Below are 18927 nucleotides of genomic sequence, written 5' to 3'. Positions count from 1 at the left end.
TGCATCAAAATGATACCTGTGCCCAATTCTTTAGATGCAAGTGCACTGCATCTATTCATGCAGACCTGCACACAATTTACAAAATGGGGTGGGACAAACCAAGTGTTAAAGAGTAAAATATGAAAAAGTGAAAGGAACACCTTTTGATGCAAGTAAATGAATGAGAGTGACTGCAACTTGTAAATGAATCATTATTTTATGATAGCAGGGCTAATCTATGGTTGCCACCTGTCTGGGTTTTGAACCAGGAATCCTGAGTTTTCTTTTATACCGTGTGGGGTGTGACGGCATACCTCTGTCCCCCAACATTACCAGGCCCATCCCTCAAAGTCATCAGCTTGCCCACACTCTTTGTCCGGCTTTTACTGCCAGGAAAAGAGGCAACCACAGCCTAATCATATGCACACATGCTATTTTACTTTATATCAGACAGATTATCTGATTATTTGATTATCAGATTATCGTCTTTCTTACTATTATTCCCTAATGTAGTTCTCAAAATGCCAACCTAGAAGCAGAAGCCTATATCGTGGGACAATTTGAACCCCAAAGTTTTGCGGCTGTGCTTAATTTAAACTGACTTGAAATGTTTTGTTGCATTTTGAGTCTACTCAGTTCCACAACAGAATAAAATGAACGCAGTAATTTATGTCCTTTTTCCTTAAACCTTAGCACTATCCTCTCTTTTTATTTGTTTTACACTTGGTTGGACATGGCCTGCTATCCTCTGTTATTACATTATTTTTGTGAAGCATTCTTTTTCATTAATATACATGACTCATATCCTCTACTAAAAATTGAGGCAGGATAGAGTTTATTTACGTAGTGAAGAACAGGGTGCAATGTTCAAAATATTAAGCAATCTGCCATATTTCACCACTCTGTGCCTTGCCCCTCACATTGAAAAGTTGCTGCTGGTCTCTGCACTCCATTTCAGAACAAAGAGACCTGTTTCCATCCCATGAATATAGCACTGCCTGCAGTGGGATTTTACTTTTTATGAAAAATAGTTTTTTAAAAAAGTAGAGCATTTAATGTAAGCACATGACAAGAGGACTCCTCAATTGACCCTTTGCCTTGAGGCACCCCACTGAACCCCCTTGTTACATACCTTAATAAAACACCAGGAGACAGAGGTGGAGAAAATGGCCACATAATTTATTCACATTTTATCAAATAAATAGGACCTTGCCAGCCTAACCCAAGGCAATATTCCATAAGAGATCGCTACTATGCTCCGCCGTTCCTCTCTGAAGACTTGAATGAGTATTAGACTGCCTCTACCTACAGAGAGGATGGCCGCAAACTCTGCTACCAGCAGGAGCTTTATTACCAACCATGAGAGATGATAGGAAATCCAAGCAGGCTGTCACCTAGCACAAGCAGTAGTAGCGTCTGTACCTATCAATCCACCGTGCAGTCACAGGATAGATCCTCCTTTCTCCCTCTGCTAAAATGACCTGTGCAGTACTCTGGCAAGGTCCTACCGTTTCTGTGACAAATAAAACTTAAAATATATTATCATATATCCACTGTTTTAATCCAGAGGAAGGCAAAAAAAACAACCTGAAGCTAGTGCCAATTATGCTTCAAGAGGGAAAAAATTCCTTCCTACCCCCTTGGTGATCGGAAACATTCCTTGGATCAAGCAATCGTAGTTAACATGAATTAAATACAATGCTGACTTTCAAGTTTATCCCGTATAAAGATACAGAAAGCACAATATAGCAATGCATTCACGAAAACATCCACATTCAGTTATTAATAGATAATATGAAAACAAAAAGAAGAGAAACTCCTGACATTTTGCAAAATATTCAAAAAGGGGGAGGGTGGGTGGGATGTTTCTACCTGTTCAGAAGATACAGAAGTGAGTGCTTATTTTTTCTGACATCACATCCCTCTCATTTTCTTCACCCCCGGGCCGGCTTTCTCCTGCCTTAACTCTTTCCCCAGACCCTTCTTAAGTAAGGACCCCCACAACACACTATTCAACATTGAACCTCATTTTCCAGTTTGCTGCCCAGTTTTCCAATGTTGTCAAATCGCTCTGCAAAGTGGCAGCATCCTGCATGGAACTTATAGTTTTGCACAATTTAGTGTCATCAGCAAAAATAGAAACAGTACTTTCTATGCCCCCCTCCAGGTCATTAATAAACAAGTTAAAAAGCAAATAACTAAGGACTGACCCCTGCGGTACTCCACTAACAACAAATGTTCCATTTACATCCACTCTTTGTCATCTATCCTTCAGCCAGTTCTCTATCCAATTACAAATATTATTTTCTAGGCCAATATTCCTCAATTTTATCATTAACTGTCTGTGTATTACTGTATCAAATGCTTAAGCAAAGTCCAAGAAAATGACATCCACTACTATCCCAGCATTGAGGTTCCTGCTCACCTCCTCATAAAAGGAAACTAAATTAGTCTGGCAAGATCTGTTAAGCATAAAACCATGCTGGTGCAAACTCAAAATAATATTTGAAAGAATAGATCATGGTAATGCACAGATATATGCATGGTTCAACTAACATTAACTTAGCAGAAGTTATTAGAAACAGATAAGAGATGCAGAACAACTTATTATCCTGCCCCTCAGCATGTCAGGAATCCTCTATGCAGCAACTGAACTAGCACAAACTTTGGCGCTGTGAATTGGGGCTGACTGGTAACAGGTTGCACACATTCTGATGCAAGAGTCTAGTTGCCACAGGCATTGAAAGCAGCCAATAAATTATATTATAACAAACATGATTTAGGATATCAAATATTGTTTTGGCAATGCAAATGACATGTTTTGCTTTGTAACATTTTTGTCATGTTACCAAAACCATGTTTCATGTTCTCATGAATTTTACAAAAAATACAAAACAGCAATGTATATACAAACTATTAATATAGTATTCTGCAACAGATCCCCATAAGCAATGGTAAGGAGAACAGTGCACATATAATGCCCTCATATAATGGACTTTAGTTTATCTGTGCACTGTTAATCTAATTATCTACCTTGCACGGCACAAACAGGGCATTCTCCTTATTTGCTCACCTCTAAACATTAAAACATTAGTGCAATAAGGCTGTGACCTCAAAATTCATTCATTCTTAATGTCCTATATATTTTGATAATGGGTTAGTGCAGAGGTTCTCTTGTCTTTGTCTATATGAATTTTGTGGTCACTGCCTCATTTAAAAAAGCTTTCAAGCTAATGCTGGCATTTAAAGTGTTCTGCTATGCGTTTCTTAATCTAAGGGGAAAAACAAACAAAATTATTTTTCAATATGATATAATGGTTGAACGATTAATATATCTATAACTATAAAATACATTTTAAAAGTTAATTGTTCATTGTGTATTATTTTAAAAAGTTGATATATTTGAATTCTATAGTTAAGGATGTTTAATATAGTCTGGCAAAGTGGGAATGAAGGGAATACCTTGGAAGAGGGTTGAGCCAAGGCAGAGATAAATATTGCATACAGTGTATAGTGAGCACAGAAATGTCTGCATGTAAAGTTCAGTAAAATAATTATGGATTGGAAAATGCTGTGAGCAGTATGGTATATGCTATTTAGGTAACATAACTAGATAAGTAAGGATGACAATGTTATGTAACATTGTGATTAGCAATTATCTCTACAGAGAAAATAACATATCTGTTTTCACAGAGAACCCAAAGTCTAAACTACAGTCTAAGCAAGATGGAAACTTCTAATTTCACACTTGCAGTATATGATAAAACATTTATAAACCGAGCCAAATATTTGTTAGATTCCATGCAAAATGATTTGAAGCATATAAAGAATATGAAGAAAATATAAAGAAATTTCTGGACTTTGAATAAAAATTCCATTAAGATGATAGAAATGGTAGGATAAACAGATCAGTTAAAAATAAGTTAGCAAAGAAGAAACCTGTGTAAGGAAATGTGGATCTATAAAAGGAAAGAAACCTTTATAATTCTATTTCCTTCTAGTGCCCTTTGGATATTGGTATTTATTTAACCAGACAGTGAGGCAGGGGCAGCCAGTTACCAGGGGTGGCAAAAAGCCATCTCTGGTAAATTTAAGAGGCAAATTTTCATTTTTAAAAAGGAAAATTTAGCTTTGCTAGTTCAGAGAGCGCATTAGCACTAGTGATGCAACCCCCTCTGGACCGGCTACAACGCTAAAGTTGTAAGAGTTGATTTAGGGCATTCTATGCAGAATAGTGATGAGTGAATCTGTCCCGTTTCACTTGGCCAGAAAATTTGCAAAACCTGGGAAAAATTAATGAAATGGTGGAAAATTCATGAAACACAACTCTTTCTGACGCAACCGCAAATTTTTCGAGCCAAAAAAAAAAAACCGCTGATGGTGAAATTGCGGAGTTTCGCTGTGAAATTGCTGAAAAAAGGTGTAAAATCCAGGAAAATGTAAAATCAAGGAATATTGTTAAAGCAACTTATTTTTCAGTTACTCAACGATATAAGCACAGAAGTCAGTTCTACTTTAAAATACAATATTTACAGTCTTTAAACAGTGCATCAAAATGAACAGAGCAAAATGTGCATCAGATTAGAATTTTACATTTCTTAATTTCATTAAAATATTATTCAGAATACACAATTAGCCATTTTTGTGAAAAAGGATAACATTTTGGTGCAAAATCTAGAAAAGGCACAGGTTGAAAATAATTATGAATTTGTGAAACCACAAAAAATGATGTAAAAAGCAGGGTTTCCAGATATTGGATCCTATACCTGTAATTCAAACTAAAAATGATTTCCTTTTTTTCTGTATTAATAAAACTTGATCCCAACAAAGATATAATTAATCCTTATTGGAGGCAAAACAATCCTATTGAGTTAAATTAATAATCACATGATTTTGGAGATTGGAAAATTACAAATTTCCTTATCAGGAAACTCCCAAATCCCAAGCATTCTGGTTAACAGGTCCTGTACTTGTATTAGGAAAAGCACCGAATTTGTGTAATTTCCCTGTATATTGTTGTATGATACTGTTGTACTAAAAGTGATTTGCCCAAGTTTAGTTAGGCTCTGTAGGTTTCCTCCTACAGCTCTAGGAATACAAGGGTATTTGTGTCCTTTTTGGCCACTAAAAAGTCCAATAGGACTAAAAGGGTTACAGCATGACTGTGATGGTGAAGGCCCAGCATGTTCCCCATCTCAGCTCAGTCTCTTAGAGGCAGAGGTTGTTCTGTTTTTGTGTAAAACTAATAATCATGGGAAAACTAAACAGCTATTTAATCCCTATACAGTAAATTCTGATTTCTGAACCTTTGAAAGCTAAAAACCTGTTACACAGAAAAAAATCATACATTGGCATCTGCATTATTGAAACAGTTGTTGGCACAAATATATTTGCTATGTTCCAGAAAAAAATTGAATTTCTATGGAAACTGAGATTTTCTTAAATTCTCTATAGCCAAACATAACAAACTGAGAAGCATATCATCCATTAAAATGTATAAACAGATTCCCATAAAACTACAAAATGTAGTGATGAAGATGGCAGCAGTTAATGTACATCCTGGAAATCCTTATATATTTTTATGCTAAACACTGCTTTTGGTTGCACACATACATCAGGCTAGGGTCTAGAAATCAGTTAAATATGTAAGTAAACCAATTTAAACCTGGGCCTAGCATCTACCTGCATTTATAACCTTAAACACATCATGGTTTTCTAAGATTTATTTTTAAATCAAACCACCATTTTTTCAACAAATCATTTCAAAATATGGTATGATCTGAATGTTTTTACTTCTCTGCTATAATAAAATAGCAATGCAAAAACCTAAATAGGGGGAACTACCCGATATCCCTTCTAAACCCAAAGTAGGACACCAGTCGACAGATCAGATACTAATGGCATGAGGCCTCTTTATGGAAAGACAGCATAATATCTACAGCTACACATTCCAAGAAATCTAAGCAAATTATACAATTTTGACAAAAACCTTCTGAATATTGGGCATTACCAATGTTTGTCTGTATTGACAATTCTAAAAGGTATTTTACGGGGTCTTTTTTACATATTTTTCATTGCTTTCAAGCTTTACTTTGAACACTGCTTACTCTTCTGTCTTTGGTGTCAGCTTTACCTGGCTATTCTGTATTAATATTCACTAGGTTTAAAAAAAAATGATCATTGCTGTTACGTGTTTTCTTCTCAGCTACTTATGTACTGAACGGTTACATTACAAGTGAAGGAAAACAAACTGCTGACTATTTGATCATATTTGCAGGAGAATTGCAACACATTTCAAAAGTGTACTAGATTTCCAACAACACAACAAAGGAGTGGATAAGTTGCCCAACTGTACTTTAGAATGGGAGAGTTTTGGAGACGTTCACCTACAATGACTTTTGTCAGTGATTTTAATGAACCACAAATCATTTACAGCCAAGCACACATATATTAATTCCTGGGACGGTAAAACTTCCCAAATACTTTTTGATAAATCATTGTGTCACCAAACTAGGGATAGAGCACAATATATTTTAAATAATAAACACTGTCATGATGGTGCTGATGTTGTAAATGCCTGTCATGCTCTCCAGGTAAATTTCTATTTGATATTACATGTTTGCACAGCCCACATCTGGCCTTTTTTAACTGTTTAATTCATTTCTAAGGGCACCCTACTAGTGGGAGATATTGGCCTAGATTCTTATGGTTGGAGTGTGAAATCTATGTTATTGTTATAAATATAATTTAACTCATTTTATCCACAAAATTATTTCTATATGCTTGCTAAATTATATATTAATTATTATTATAACTTATTGTAGATTGTAAGGGCCCTCTTCACCGCTTGTATCGGTTATTGATTGCTTTATATGTTACTCTGTATGTCCAATGTATGAAACCCACTTATTGTACAGCGCTGCGGAATATGTTGGCGCTTTATAAATAAATGTTATTAATAATAATAATAATAATAATAATAACTTATAATTATATTATAACTTACAATCTAGAAAAAGGTACAGGGAAAGGTGAAAAAGGTACAGGGAAAGGGGCCGTGTTCATTAATACTAAACTGTAATAATCCAGACTTGTTACGTGCTATCCATCTCAACATGATTCAGCAATTTTTCTTCTAATTAAACTTTTTCATTGCCAGGAAAAAAAATTATACTAGTATAAGTATTTGATTAAAACATACCTTTCTATGACGGAGATTCCAAAAAGAATTAAAGCATTCATTGCCAACAGTTTATAAGGAAAAAGAATCTTCAGACCTTTTTCATGACTATAATGATATAGAATTACGGAATAAGGTGTACTTAAACATAGTCTTTCATTGCTTGCTTTAGTATTGATTTTGCTTAAAGGCACATTAACCTAAAAGTTTTAAGAAGACAGCGTGACAGGGTGCTTTTCTTCAGTCCTAGGTAAGTATATATGTGCACACATATATATATATACTGTATATACTAGTCAGTTTATAGTTAATGCAAAAGTAATCGTTGATGAAAATGTAATGGAATAATTGTACATGATCTCTGTGAAAATAATATTGCTTAAATGTTACACACCTTTATGTATATCTTAAGCAATGTTCAGCCCAAATGTTTTTCTTGAGAAATTATATTATATGCCTGTAAGAAATATTATGCTTTCTTAGAATGCCTTGAACACAAATACGTTGTGTTTACACTGCTATAAAGAAGATACACTTCCAGAGAATAAAGCTGCATAAATGTAAATAGATAAATATATACTGTATACTATATATAGAGAGAAAGACAGACCGTCAGACAGAGATCTATCATCCATGTTAATGCAAATAATGTTTTTTTGCATAGTGAAAGAAAATGTAATTCTAAAGAACATTCAAGTTATATGTAAATGAAATTGCAGTTAAAAATAGTTTCTGTCTGCCCTTTGCTGTTCCCTTCTGAGTTTGCCTGATTACTGGAACGTCAAAACAAAGACTCCAATTCAGAGCTATATTTTGGCTCAGTGCTGCCCAAGGCACCAGACCTCTGTGCCACCATTCAGCAGAAGTGATGTCATAATGTAAAACCTGTGTGCACAACTTCACTTCCATGTGCATGACATCACTTCTATGTGCATTGCAGCACGGTTAGCTCACCACCCCCACCGCTTTCGTAGGAAAGCATCTAGCGGCAGTGGAAGAATTTTTTTCCAAATAAGTTTTGTTTAACAATCTGAGGGCCCCCCCTGCTGCCCTTGGCACAGGCCTTTAGTTCCTATATGACAAATATGCCATCAATTCTTAAAGTGCCTTGCACATTTTTGTTTAATTTCTTCTCAAGTCTGTTAATAACCACATGCAAGGCATTATGGGATTGTTTCAATGGCATAAGTAGTCAGGAAAGCAGAGAAAGGAATGCAGGTTATATGGTAAGCATCTTACAAAGGGAACTACAATATTCTTAAGGGCAAATGCCCATACCTGGTGTACTCTTACCTTCCAGTTTGTGCCTGTATGTTACCCAACCACTTAGATTGTAAGCTCTACGGGGCAGGGACCTCCTTCCTACTGTGTCTCATACCACATGGCACTTATTCCCTGTGCATTTATATATATATATATATATATATATATAAACTTCCAAGTAAATGCCGGCACTCACGTATAGATAAGTTGCTGTTGCCTGGGTGCAGGTCCAAATAATGTTGAAGGTGCTTGAGAGAGGGTCAGCACTCACAGGACTTATACAAACAAATTATTTTATTAAAGAGGAGACTAACGTTTTGAAAAAGGCTAGAGTGCTAGCCGAAACGTTAGTCTCCTCTTTAATAAAATAATTTGTTTGTATAAGTCCTGTGAGTGCTGACCCTCTCTCAAGCACCTATATATATATATATATATATATATATTTATTGAATGTATTTATTATCTCACTTGTCCCCTTGTACCCTTGTGGCGCTTTATAAATAAAGTTATATATACATTCTCAAAATTTGCTGTGGTTGTCATCTTAGGTAGCCAATAAAGGGAAGCCCTGGAGCTATAAGGGCAGGGGCTGCATGACAAGGGATCCAAATGACCAGCAGCCAGATTACACTGGTTTATATTTAGAGATTGTAGAATCAGGTGCAACAGTGATTAGTTAGAAGGAAAGAGTTAAGGCAGGAGTAAGCCAGGCTGGGGGCGGAGAAAAAGAGGGATGTGATGTCAGGAAAAAAATCACTCACTTCCTTATCTTTTGAGCAGTTTGAAACATGAGGCAGAGCTCTCTCTGTAATATAATTCTCTTAGCTGCTGTATACATAGGGTTGCCACCTGTCTGGTTTAGACCCGGACAGCCCGGCTTTCAGAAGGGCTGTCTGGGTCAAAACCTCCTGCCCGGTTTCCCAAATTAAGAAAACTAGGAAGGACTCACTAACTGCATCATAGCCCCACCCTGTGACAGCACAGCCCCGCTTCTTCACCACCCCACAATGTCACGGCACTACCTCTTCCCCCCCCCCCGCTCCCTGCTAAGCTAAGAAAGCTGGCAGAGGTGGCAACTCTATGTATATACACATTAACTCCTCACTATACTGTTTGCTTTAGGAGTAGAATTATTTGGGCAGGTTGCTTGTTAGTCTCTTGATGTATATTAACTGTTTTTGAGCAAATACTTTCACTGTTGTCACTCAGACAGCATGGAAATCTGCCTTTGCCCAAAGAGTATCCTCTGTATTATATATAAAAATCTAGGCTCTGACACTGAGATGCTGCTACTGCAACTCATTACAGTATACAGAGAGCTATAATTAGAGAATACAGAGAGCTGTAGTTGAAGTATACAGAGAGTGCTGTAAAGCCTTTGCTTTATTAAGCTGCCCATTTCCATAGATTTAGTAACTTTATTCAGCAGCCTGATTCTGACCCCAAATTTTACTTGGTTTATTAAATCTGTAAAATAATCTCAATATAGATGACTTTGTCCATGCAGAGCTTCTAGGCTAGTTATATACAGTGGCTTGCAAATGTTTTCGGCCCCCTTGAACTCTTCCACATTTTGTCACATTACAGCCACAAACATGAATAAATTTTATTGGAATTCCACGTGAAAGACCAATACAAAGTGGTGTACATGTGAGAAGTGGAACGAAAATCATACATGATTCCAAACATTTTTTCCAAATAAATAACTGCAAAGTGGGGTGTGCATAATTATTCAGCCCCCTGAGTCAATACTTTGTAGAACCACCTTTTGCTGCCCTTGCCCATTCTTCTTTGCAAAACAGCTCCAGCTCAGTCAGATTAGATGGACAGCGTTTGTGAACAGCAGTTTTCAGATCTTGCCACAGATTCTCCATTGGATTTAGATCTGGACTGTGACTGGGCCATTCTAACACATGGATATGTTTTGTTTTAAACCATTCCATTGTTGCCCTGGCTTTATGTTTAGGGTCGTTGTCCTGCTGGAAGGTGAACCTCCGCCCCAGTCTCATGTCTTTTGCAGACTCCAAGAGGTTTTCTTCCAAGATTGCCCTGTATTTGGCTCCATCCATCTTCCCATCAACTCTGACCCTGCTGAAGAGAAGCACCCCCAGAGCATGATGCTGCCATCACCATATTTGACAGTGGGGATGGTGTGTTCAGAGTGATGTGCAGTGTTAGTTTTCCGCCACACATAGCGTTTTGCATTTTGGCCAAAAAGTTCCATTTTGGTCTCATCTGACCAGAGCACCTTCTTTCACATGTTTGCTGTGTCCCCCACATGGCTTGTGGCAAACTGCAAATGGGACTTCTTATGGTTTTCTGTTAACAATGGCTTTCTTCTTGCCACTCTTCCATAAAGGCCAACTTTGTGCAGTGCACGACTAATAGTTGTCCTATGGACAGATTCCCCCACCTGAGCTGTAGATCTCTGCAGCTCGTCCAGAGTCACCATGGGCCTCTTGGCTGCATTTCTGATCAGCGCTCTCCTTGTTCGGCCTGTGAGTTTAGGTGGACGGCCTTTTCTTGGTAGGTTTACAGTTGTGCCATACTCCTTCCATTTCTGAATGATCGCTTGAACAGTGCTCCGTGGGATGTTCAAGGCTTTGGAAATCTTTTTGTAGCCTAAGCCTGCTTTAAATTTCTCAATAACTTTATCCCTGACCTGTCTGGTGTGTTCTTTGGACTTTATGGTGTTGTTGCTCCCAATATTCTCTTAGACAACCTCTGAGGCCGTCACAGAGCAGCTGTATTTGTACTGACATTAGATTACACACAGGTGCACTCTATTTAGTCATTAGCACTCATCAGGCAATGTCTATGGGCAACTGACCAAAGGGGGCTGAATAATTACGCACACCCAACTTTGCAGTTATTTATTTGTAAAAAATGTTTGGAATCATGTATGATTTTCGTTCCACTTCTCACGTGTACACCACTTTGTATTGGTCTTTCACGTGGAATTCCAATAAAATTGATTCATGTTTGTGGCTGTAATGTGACAAAATGTGGAAAAGTTCAAGGGGGCCGAATACTTTTGCAAGCCACTGTATGTATTTAGACAACATTCTAGCTGCCCCTGTTATATCCTATAGAGGCTACTCATTTTCATTTGTTCAGTGTGTCTAGGGCTGAAGAAGTTTTACTGTGTTTATATATAGGTATTTAGGGGAATACAGTACAGTTGCCACGTGAGTGTATCAGGAGAGCCTGCACACAGTAACTGCAGCTTTAACACTGGTTGACCTGGCTCATATTCAATTTGGGGCAGATATAGCTTTTCCTTGATTTATCCAGGTGTTCAGCGGGTAGTGCTGCCACTGTGGATGGAACCTACACACAGTAAAATCCTGTGTTAGTATGTCTATTAGGTTTTGATATATGGATTTATGTATTGTGAGAGATGACATTGGAAAAGATCATTGTTTGTGTATTTTCCGCCAGTGTTGAAGGTGGGATACATGTAGCGCCAGGTAAAATGCCTATTTTGCAGCAGCTAATGATGTTTGCAACTTACTGGCATAGGAAAAGTCAAATTAATAGGTCCCTGGAGTGAATGGAGGGAGAGCAGGAAGGACCTTCCATTCCGTACTCCAGTTAGTTTTTCAGTTGGCCGGCTGTAGGGAGCTGCCTGATTAGGCTGCAGGTGAGCAGCAAATAAAAGGTCTGTGTGATTACACAGCAAGGGGGGGTTCAGTACCTGAGAGAGGCCGGTGGGACTGAATGCAAATTCCCCTGATTCTGGGACTCCAGAGAAGGACTGCCGGGCACTGGCAGTGAGGACTATGTTAAAATCATTTATGGAAACTACAGTCTGGTGAGACTTTGTCTTGTTGAATTTTTATTTGCAAACACAAAGCTGTGATATTGTTTTGCTGTAGGAAATAAAGTACAGGCAGGAACCTGATCGTTTTGTTGCAAACCAGAGTTGCCTGTCTCATCTGTGAAGCCCAGATTGCTATCCACTACCGGCTGCTACCAGCTAAACCCCCACAGTATATATTCATATGTGTGTGTGTGTGTAAGTATGGCATACAGCAGCAGGACACTGTAGGTCCCACAGAGCCCAGTTTATATATGACTGGAGCAAATAGATTTTGCCACATCATATAGAGCCAGCTCACTATGCTTGACTTTTTGTGTGCCTGGGGCAGATACAATTCTACTCTATATATACTTAGGCTGCAATCCAGACGTGCCTGTGAAAATATTAAGCTCCTGCAAAATGTTGCTTTCAGGTTCATAGCACTCAGTTTGTATATGCAATTTCACCATATCTGTGCACAGATATAGAATTTGACAGCCCCAGAGATTATATCATTTAAGGCCTGCTCCAGCTTTCCTTTGTGTGCCGGGGGGCAGAGGTAGGTTTACTATATTTATATTCATTTAGGTTATCATTTAGCACCTCCTGGGACTATATCATATAGTGCCTGCACAATATTCACCTTCATTTTCATAGAGCTTCGGTTTTAGTTGAACAGGCATAAAAGCAGTTTCACCTTTGCTGGTATAACATTTGGTAGCCATCTAGCAACCCCTTTTGATTACACCTTTCAGACCTGCCCAGTGCTATATTGTCAGTACTGCAAATTTTTGTATGTAGCTTGGAATTGCTTAAAGCAGTTAACATATATGTGGTTCTTTTTGCAAAGTACTGTTTGGCAATATTGGCAATTTTATAAAGAAGAACGGATCTATTATATGTGTGTTTTTGTGGACCCTGCATATTACAGACTCTGCATAAATAATATTACCCTTAATAGAATAAGGTAACAAGGGAAAATGCTGTATGGTGCTCCTATCCGGAGGTGGGTGGCCGCAGTAAGTGTGGTCGTCTAATGCTAATAAGCAATGCTTTTTTTTTACCTAGTGTAATCAATAATCAGAATCACAATTTGAATATTTTGCCTAGGCCAAATTAGTTTTTATAGACAGAAACAAGCGAACACCTACGCAGAACTGAATATGCAATAAAATGGCTAAAAACAAAATAAAATGACTAAAAATGCACCAAAAATATAATATTATGACTGAAATAACATACAAAAGGTATTGCACAGTGCAGTTAGAAAAAACACTTTGCAATGGCAATAAAAATCATTTTCAGTTGTGTAAGTAAGAGCTTGCATATACAGTACTTGACATAATAGGTGTTGTATGCGTGTGTAAGTATGAGTGGTGGGAATGCTTGAAACCTCCCCCACATTCCCCAAAAAGTGTGTGTGTGTAAGTGTTAATATGTCTATTAGTGTAAAAATTGCATGATTGTGAATTTTGTGTGTGTTTTTACACTCTTGGGTAGGTATGCAGGCTGTAGATCCATTTTCAGACACACTGGAAGAAGTGCAGGCAGCAGCTGATACATAGTTTCACCGGCTGCTGCCTATGGAGCCTCTAATTTCCTCGCTCTGCTCATTGTCTAGGGGCTTGGAAACAAGTGGGGAGTAAAAAAGCATCTTTAAAGTCACTCCTCCACTTTCCAACCCTAATGTGCTGCAGATCATAGAATCTGCAATCTGTGGCACTGCAGTCCCTTTAACTATGGTAGATTCTACAATATGATACCTCCCAACTTTCCCAAATTTTGAGTAACGGTTCCCCTTTAAACAGCCTCAGCCAGCAGTCCCAGATTCTTACTAAAAAGTGTCTCATTGGAGAGCCCAGGAATCTTAACAAGCTTTACCTGCAATACAGTGTTTCTCTTGCTTAATTTAATAAGTGGGCTTTTGGCAGGGAGCCCAGAAAGTTAACAAGGTACACCTGCACTGCGATACAGTTGTAACTAATAAACTAAACGGGTCCTGCAGCTTAAAGGGCAATTTCAGCTTCATTAGGAAAACTGTAATAACAAAAAACAACCCCTAAACCTCCAGAAATGTGTTCAAACTTTAAATAACCTGCCAAATTTAGTAAAATGGGAGTTAGGGGGTGTGGTCAAAAATTTTGCTGCGCTATGAACACCATTTATTTTTTTCTCTTCCCTGGAGAATCCTTCTTTTGCCTTGAAACTTTAGAGGTTTCAGATTTTTGAGCCTGTTTTTTGTTTTTGTGCGACATTTCGAAAAAGTCACAGTTTTCATACAACAAGTTAAAAAATTCTAAATTTTCGGAATAACTCGGCTGCATAAATCCATATTGGTGGCAAAACAATCCTGTTGGGTTTAATAGATATTTCAATTAGTAGAACTAAGTTATGTTAAACCAAATTATAGAAAGAAACCCCAGGTTCCAAACATTCTGGATAACAGATCCCATACATGTATAATACATTTTGCCTAAAATGCCCTTTGGTTTTGCACACAATATAACATGGGTGATGTTGATGATGATCCAGATGTCTTACACTTAAGGTGGTCTAAAGCACACTTTTTGTTGGAGCCTAGGCCATGTTCCGTCAGTTACACAACCTCTTGCTTCCTTGAGCAGCTGCATCATATGATCACAAGATCTTTTTTACATAGTTGGACTACAATAAGCTACAGTATACCACTATCTTCTACTCAAAGGAAACAATCCTTATGTACACTAAGGGCACCAAGTACAGGGACACATTCAAAGGCTAATGGCCCATGGTTTGGTTTCTTTACTGATGTATAAATAACAGTGGAGAAAAGCTCTCCATAAATGTATGTGCACTGACAGACATGGGGTCAGCCAGTCATTGTGTACACAGAATGGATTTCAGATCTGAAAATCCAAAATGCAACTACCCCTGAACTACCCCTTTAAACAGCCCCGACCAATGAGTTTTCAGGTTAACACCTGATCAATGTTTTTTTCATTTGGGAAAATTGGTCATGGCAGATGCAGCAATTAAGCCTGTTCAGAAAATGTGCCCTTGTAAGTATTGTAGCATGTGTAATAAAACTTGGAATCATAAAGTTAGTTTGATTCATTGTTACTGTATATGACTATGAACTCTTTTCAGGGTATCACAAGATAATGCAGTAAAATTATACATAATACATTTAAACATACTGTAAGTTAAGCTTAACTTCATATGAAAATACATAGGTGTGTAGTTAAAAAAGCACATAACAGTGAACTTTGAGCCACTAAAAGCAAGTAGCAACTTCAACAGCATAATGCCTTTATTGGTTTCATAAAACAATGCCTGATGCTGTGCATCCAGCAAGTGGGGAAAAATATGTTTTTAAAGGTCAACCAGTTACATTTAAAGGAGGTAAATTACTTTTAAGTTAACTTTTAGTTATTGAATGTCCTCTTCATAGCAACTTTTAAGTTGGTTATGTTTATAATATAAACTTTTTATAGTTTTTTTAAATAATTATTTGCCTTACTTTTCTGTCTTATCGAAGCATCAGTGGGTAATACTGACCCTGGCTGCCAATAAGTAAGGATATAGTGCAGGGGTGGGCAAACTACGGCCCGCGGGCCACATCCGGCCCCTTGGCCTTTTGAATCCGGCCCGCCGACGACGCCAAGTCTCATCACGCGAGACTTGGTGTCATTGGCGGGCTGGAATTAAAGAGACGAAGGGGGCGTAACGCTGGCCTGGTCCTGCCCGCCCTGGCCCGGTCCAGCCCGGGGGTAAGTAAATGTGGCCCGTGAGCCAAAAAGTTTGCCCACCCCTGATATAGTGTTATTGTTGTTTCTTTTTGTCACTTATCTTGCTATTCAGGCCTGTCATATTCAACTTCATAGGGGGCCGTTTACTAACCATATTTTTTTCCCCTGATCAGATTTTTTCAGTTCAGGCACTTTAGTAAATCTGCCCTAATAGTCACTGATTTAAACCACTTGGGTAAGATAATATGAAAACCGCAAAAAATAAAGAATTAATACCAATTGCCCATTGTCTCAGAATATTACTACATCACACAAACACCTACATATCCTAACTTCCTAGGTCTAACATTTGATTATGTAGTACAAGTTATGCTGATGTAGTAAGTACATACTGTAATTCCTTTATGGCAAATACTAATGCTGGTGGACTCCCACACGTGTATTACAGTAATGCCCTCACACAGGTGAAATTGAATCTAATGTACCAACAGCTATATAGGGGCACATGAGATAAAAAGTGAAAAAGAAGTTGCTATAAAAATTAAATCATTTTATTTAGACATGGAAAAAAATTTCCTGATGTGTTTTGTGTCTGAATTGAAACTTTGGGGCTGATTTCTTTATAGATTTTTTTTCCAAGCTAAAAGCATGCTTTCTGTTCAGCCAGTCAAACACATTCTAAGGAATGAACACACTGATCTAATCTGATGAATGTGCCAACTCATTAAACACCTGCCAGGAAAATGTTTGCTAACTATGAAAAAAGAGTTAAACTTTGAAGTTGAACACTTCAAAGTGTGCGCCCCAGGAACCAATTGCAAAGTTTCTAGAAATAGGATGTTCTATAACATATTAAAAGTTAACTTAAAGGTGAACCACCCCTCTAAGAGTTACTTGCACATCTAACAGCGTTAAAAATAATTTTGGGGGTTGTACAGAGGACTTTGGTTTCTTTTCAAGCAACACATTTGGGTTAGGATCTTATATTCATTGGATTAGGATGTGACATTATGAACTTTGCTCTTACCTCGCAAACTTTATTAAGGAATCCTAGATCGCAATTTCATCATGCTGTGGTTTTACATCTCCTGAACAGCAGTCATTAATGATATGTATTTATCATTCCTCCAGAATGAAATTTGCTGAGCAGTTGAGTGGGGATTCATGCACAGCCTATTTATTTTCGAGAGAGAGCACAAACTATGAATACAGTTTCTGCTAATGCAAAACAGCACACCAGTTAAAAAAGGGCTTAGTTACAAACAATTCCAGTCCCATTGAGTCCATGTGTGGATTTGTGCTTGGTTCAGTTGTGTCCAATGCACTAAAACGTGCTTGTGCATTTTGACAAATTAGGTACAACTGCACTCAAAATTGTTGGTGGGGATTGAATCATTTATAGTTCTTGGCATAATGGGAATCGCAAAATGGAATTACCACCTGTGAGGTGGAGGTACTTCAGGATTGCCCTGTGTTCGTAGAAGAACGTGTGTGTGTGACTCATCAGAACAGAATGGGTAAGCACTATAGCACTTGAAGAAAATGCAAACAAGTCTAGGGAGATGGTTTAGGTGTAAATACTTACCTTTAACAAACGCTATAATATTAGATTATATGTCTATAAAAATATTCCAGAATAGAAAAATACTAGGAGCTTGTTTTGATTTCATACAGAAAGAAATACACATTTTAGTTCAGGTAATAGGCAAGATAAGTTTGGCCCATGTTATTGTAGTAGTAATTTTGGAAAATGTGTATAATGTGTGTAATTCATAAAACTATTGCTAACTATCTATTCCAGGCCTACTTCTTACTACTATACCAATTGGCATTTGGCCAAAGTGCCCTCCATCACCCTACAGTATTTATACTTTTTTTAATCAGTGCCCATAAACACGTGCAGCTTCATTAGCTGCTGTTCAAAGTGCAATTCACAACATACCTTGGATTATGTCATTCTTCCAGGTCATGATATACAGCAGGGGTGGCCAATACGTTGATCGCGGTCCACCAGTTGATCCCACGTGGATTTCTGGTGGGCCGCGATGAAACCGGGGATGCGGATGTGCTGCGTGAAAGTGTATGTACGCCGCATCGCGTAAGTACACATTCACGCCACACTTCCGCATTCCCCGGTCGTCAGTTGATCACGGAGGAAGAAATCTGCCCACCCCTGATATACAGTATCTAGTAGAATTAAGTCTAAAACTTAAGACTTAATTCTACTAGATACCTTGGATTAGCAACTTGAAAACTGTCATGGTGTGAGAAAGCTGTTGGCTATTAGGGACGTGCTATTATGCCTTTCCAAGGCTTTGTCCTCCTAGAATAGTACTGAAACTCAGTGAGCAAATCAGATATTGTAACTAGTAAATTGTACAATTTATTATGTGCTTTAAGCTTTCCTATGCTGTCCACTGAGCCTTTTATGTTTGCTTTAGTATCAATAGCATGCTTATTGCACTGCAGCCATCAATTAGCACTTTATATTTTTTTTTGTTGTATTATATAGAAACTCATATTAAATTGCTTTTTCTAAATCTAACAACCAGAATTTGTATTTAGAAAAGTGTGCTTATTAGTGATCACCCCACTAGGAACCAAAATACATCTTATACAGCCTCCTTAAGTCAATAACTTGCACATGCATCTACCAAATCATTATATATAATTCAGTTCTATGTGTTTATCTTACAGTAGAGATATGAGATCCGTTATCTGGAAGCCTGCTTTCCAGAAAGATGCAAAAGCCACCTCCCACAGACATTTTATGCAAATAATTCAAAATTTTAAAAGTGAGTCACATTTTCTTTGTAATAATAAAACACTACCTTGTACTTTATCCCCACTAAAATAGAATTAATCCTTATATGCAAAGCAAAAATAGTAATTTGAATTAATGTTTAAATTATTTTTAGTAGACTTAAGGTTAGGAGATCCAAACTACAAAAACACAGAAAAATAATAAATCCGGG

The sequence above is a fragment of the Xenopus tropicalis genome, chromosome 3 (assembly GCF_000004195.4).
Source record: "Xenopus tropicalis strain Nigerian chromosome 3, UCB_Xtro_10.0, whole genome shotgun sequence".
Taxonomy (NCBI): Eukaryota; Metazoa; Chordata; class Amphibia; order Anura; family Pipidae; genus Xenopus; species Xenopus tropicalis.
This window is presented reverse-complemented; position numbering follows the sequence as displayed.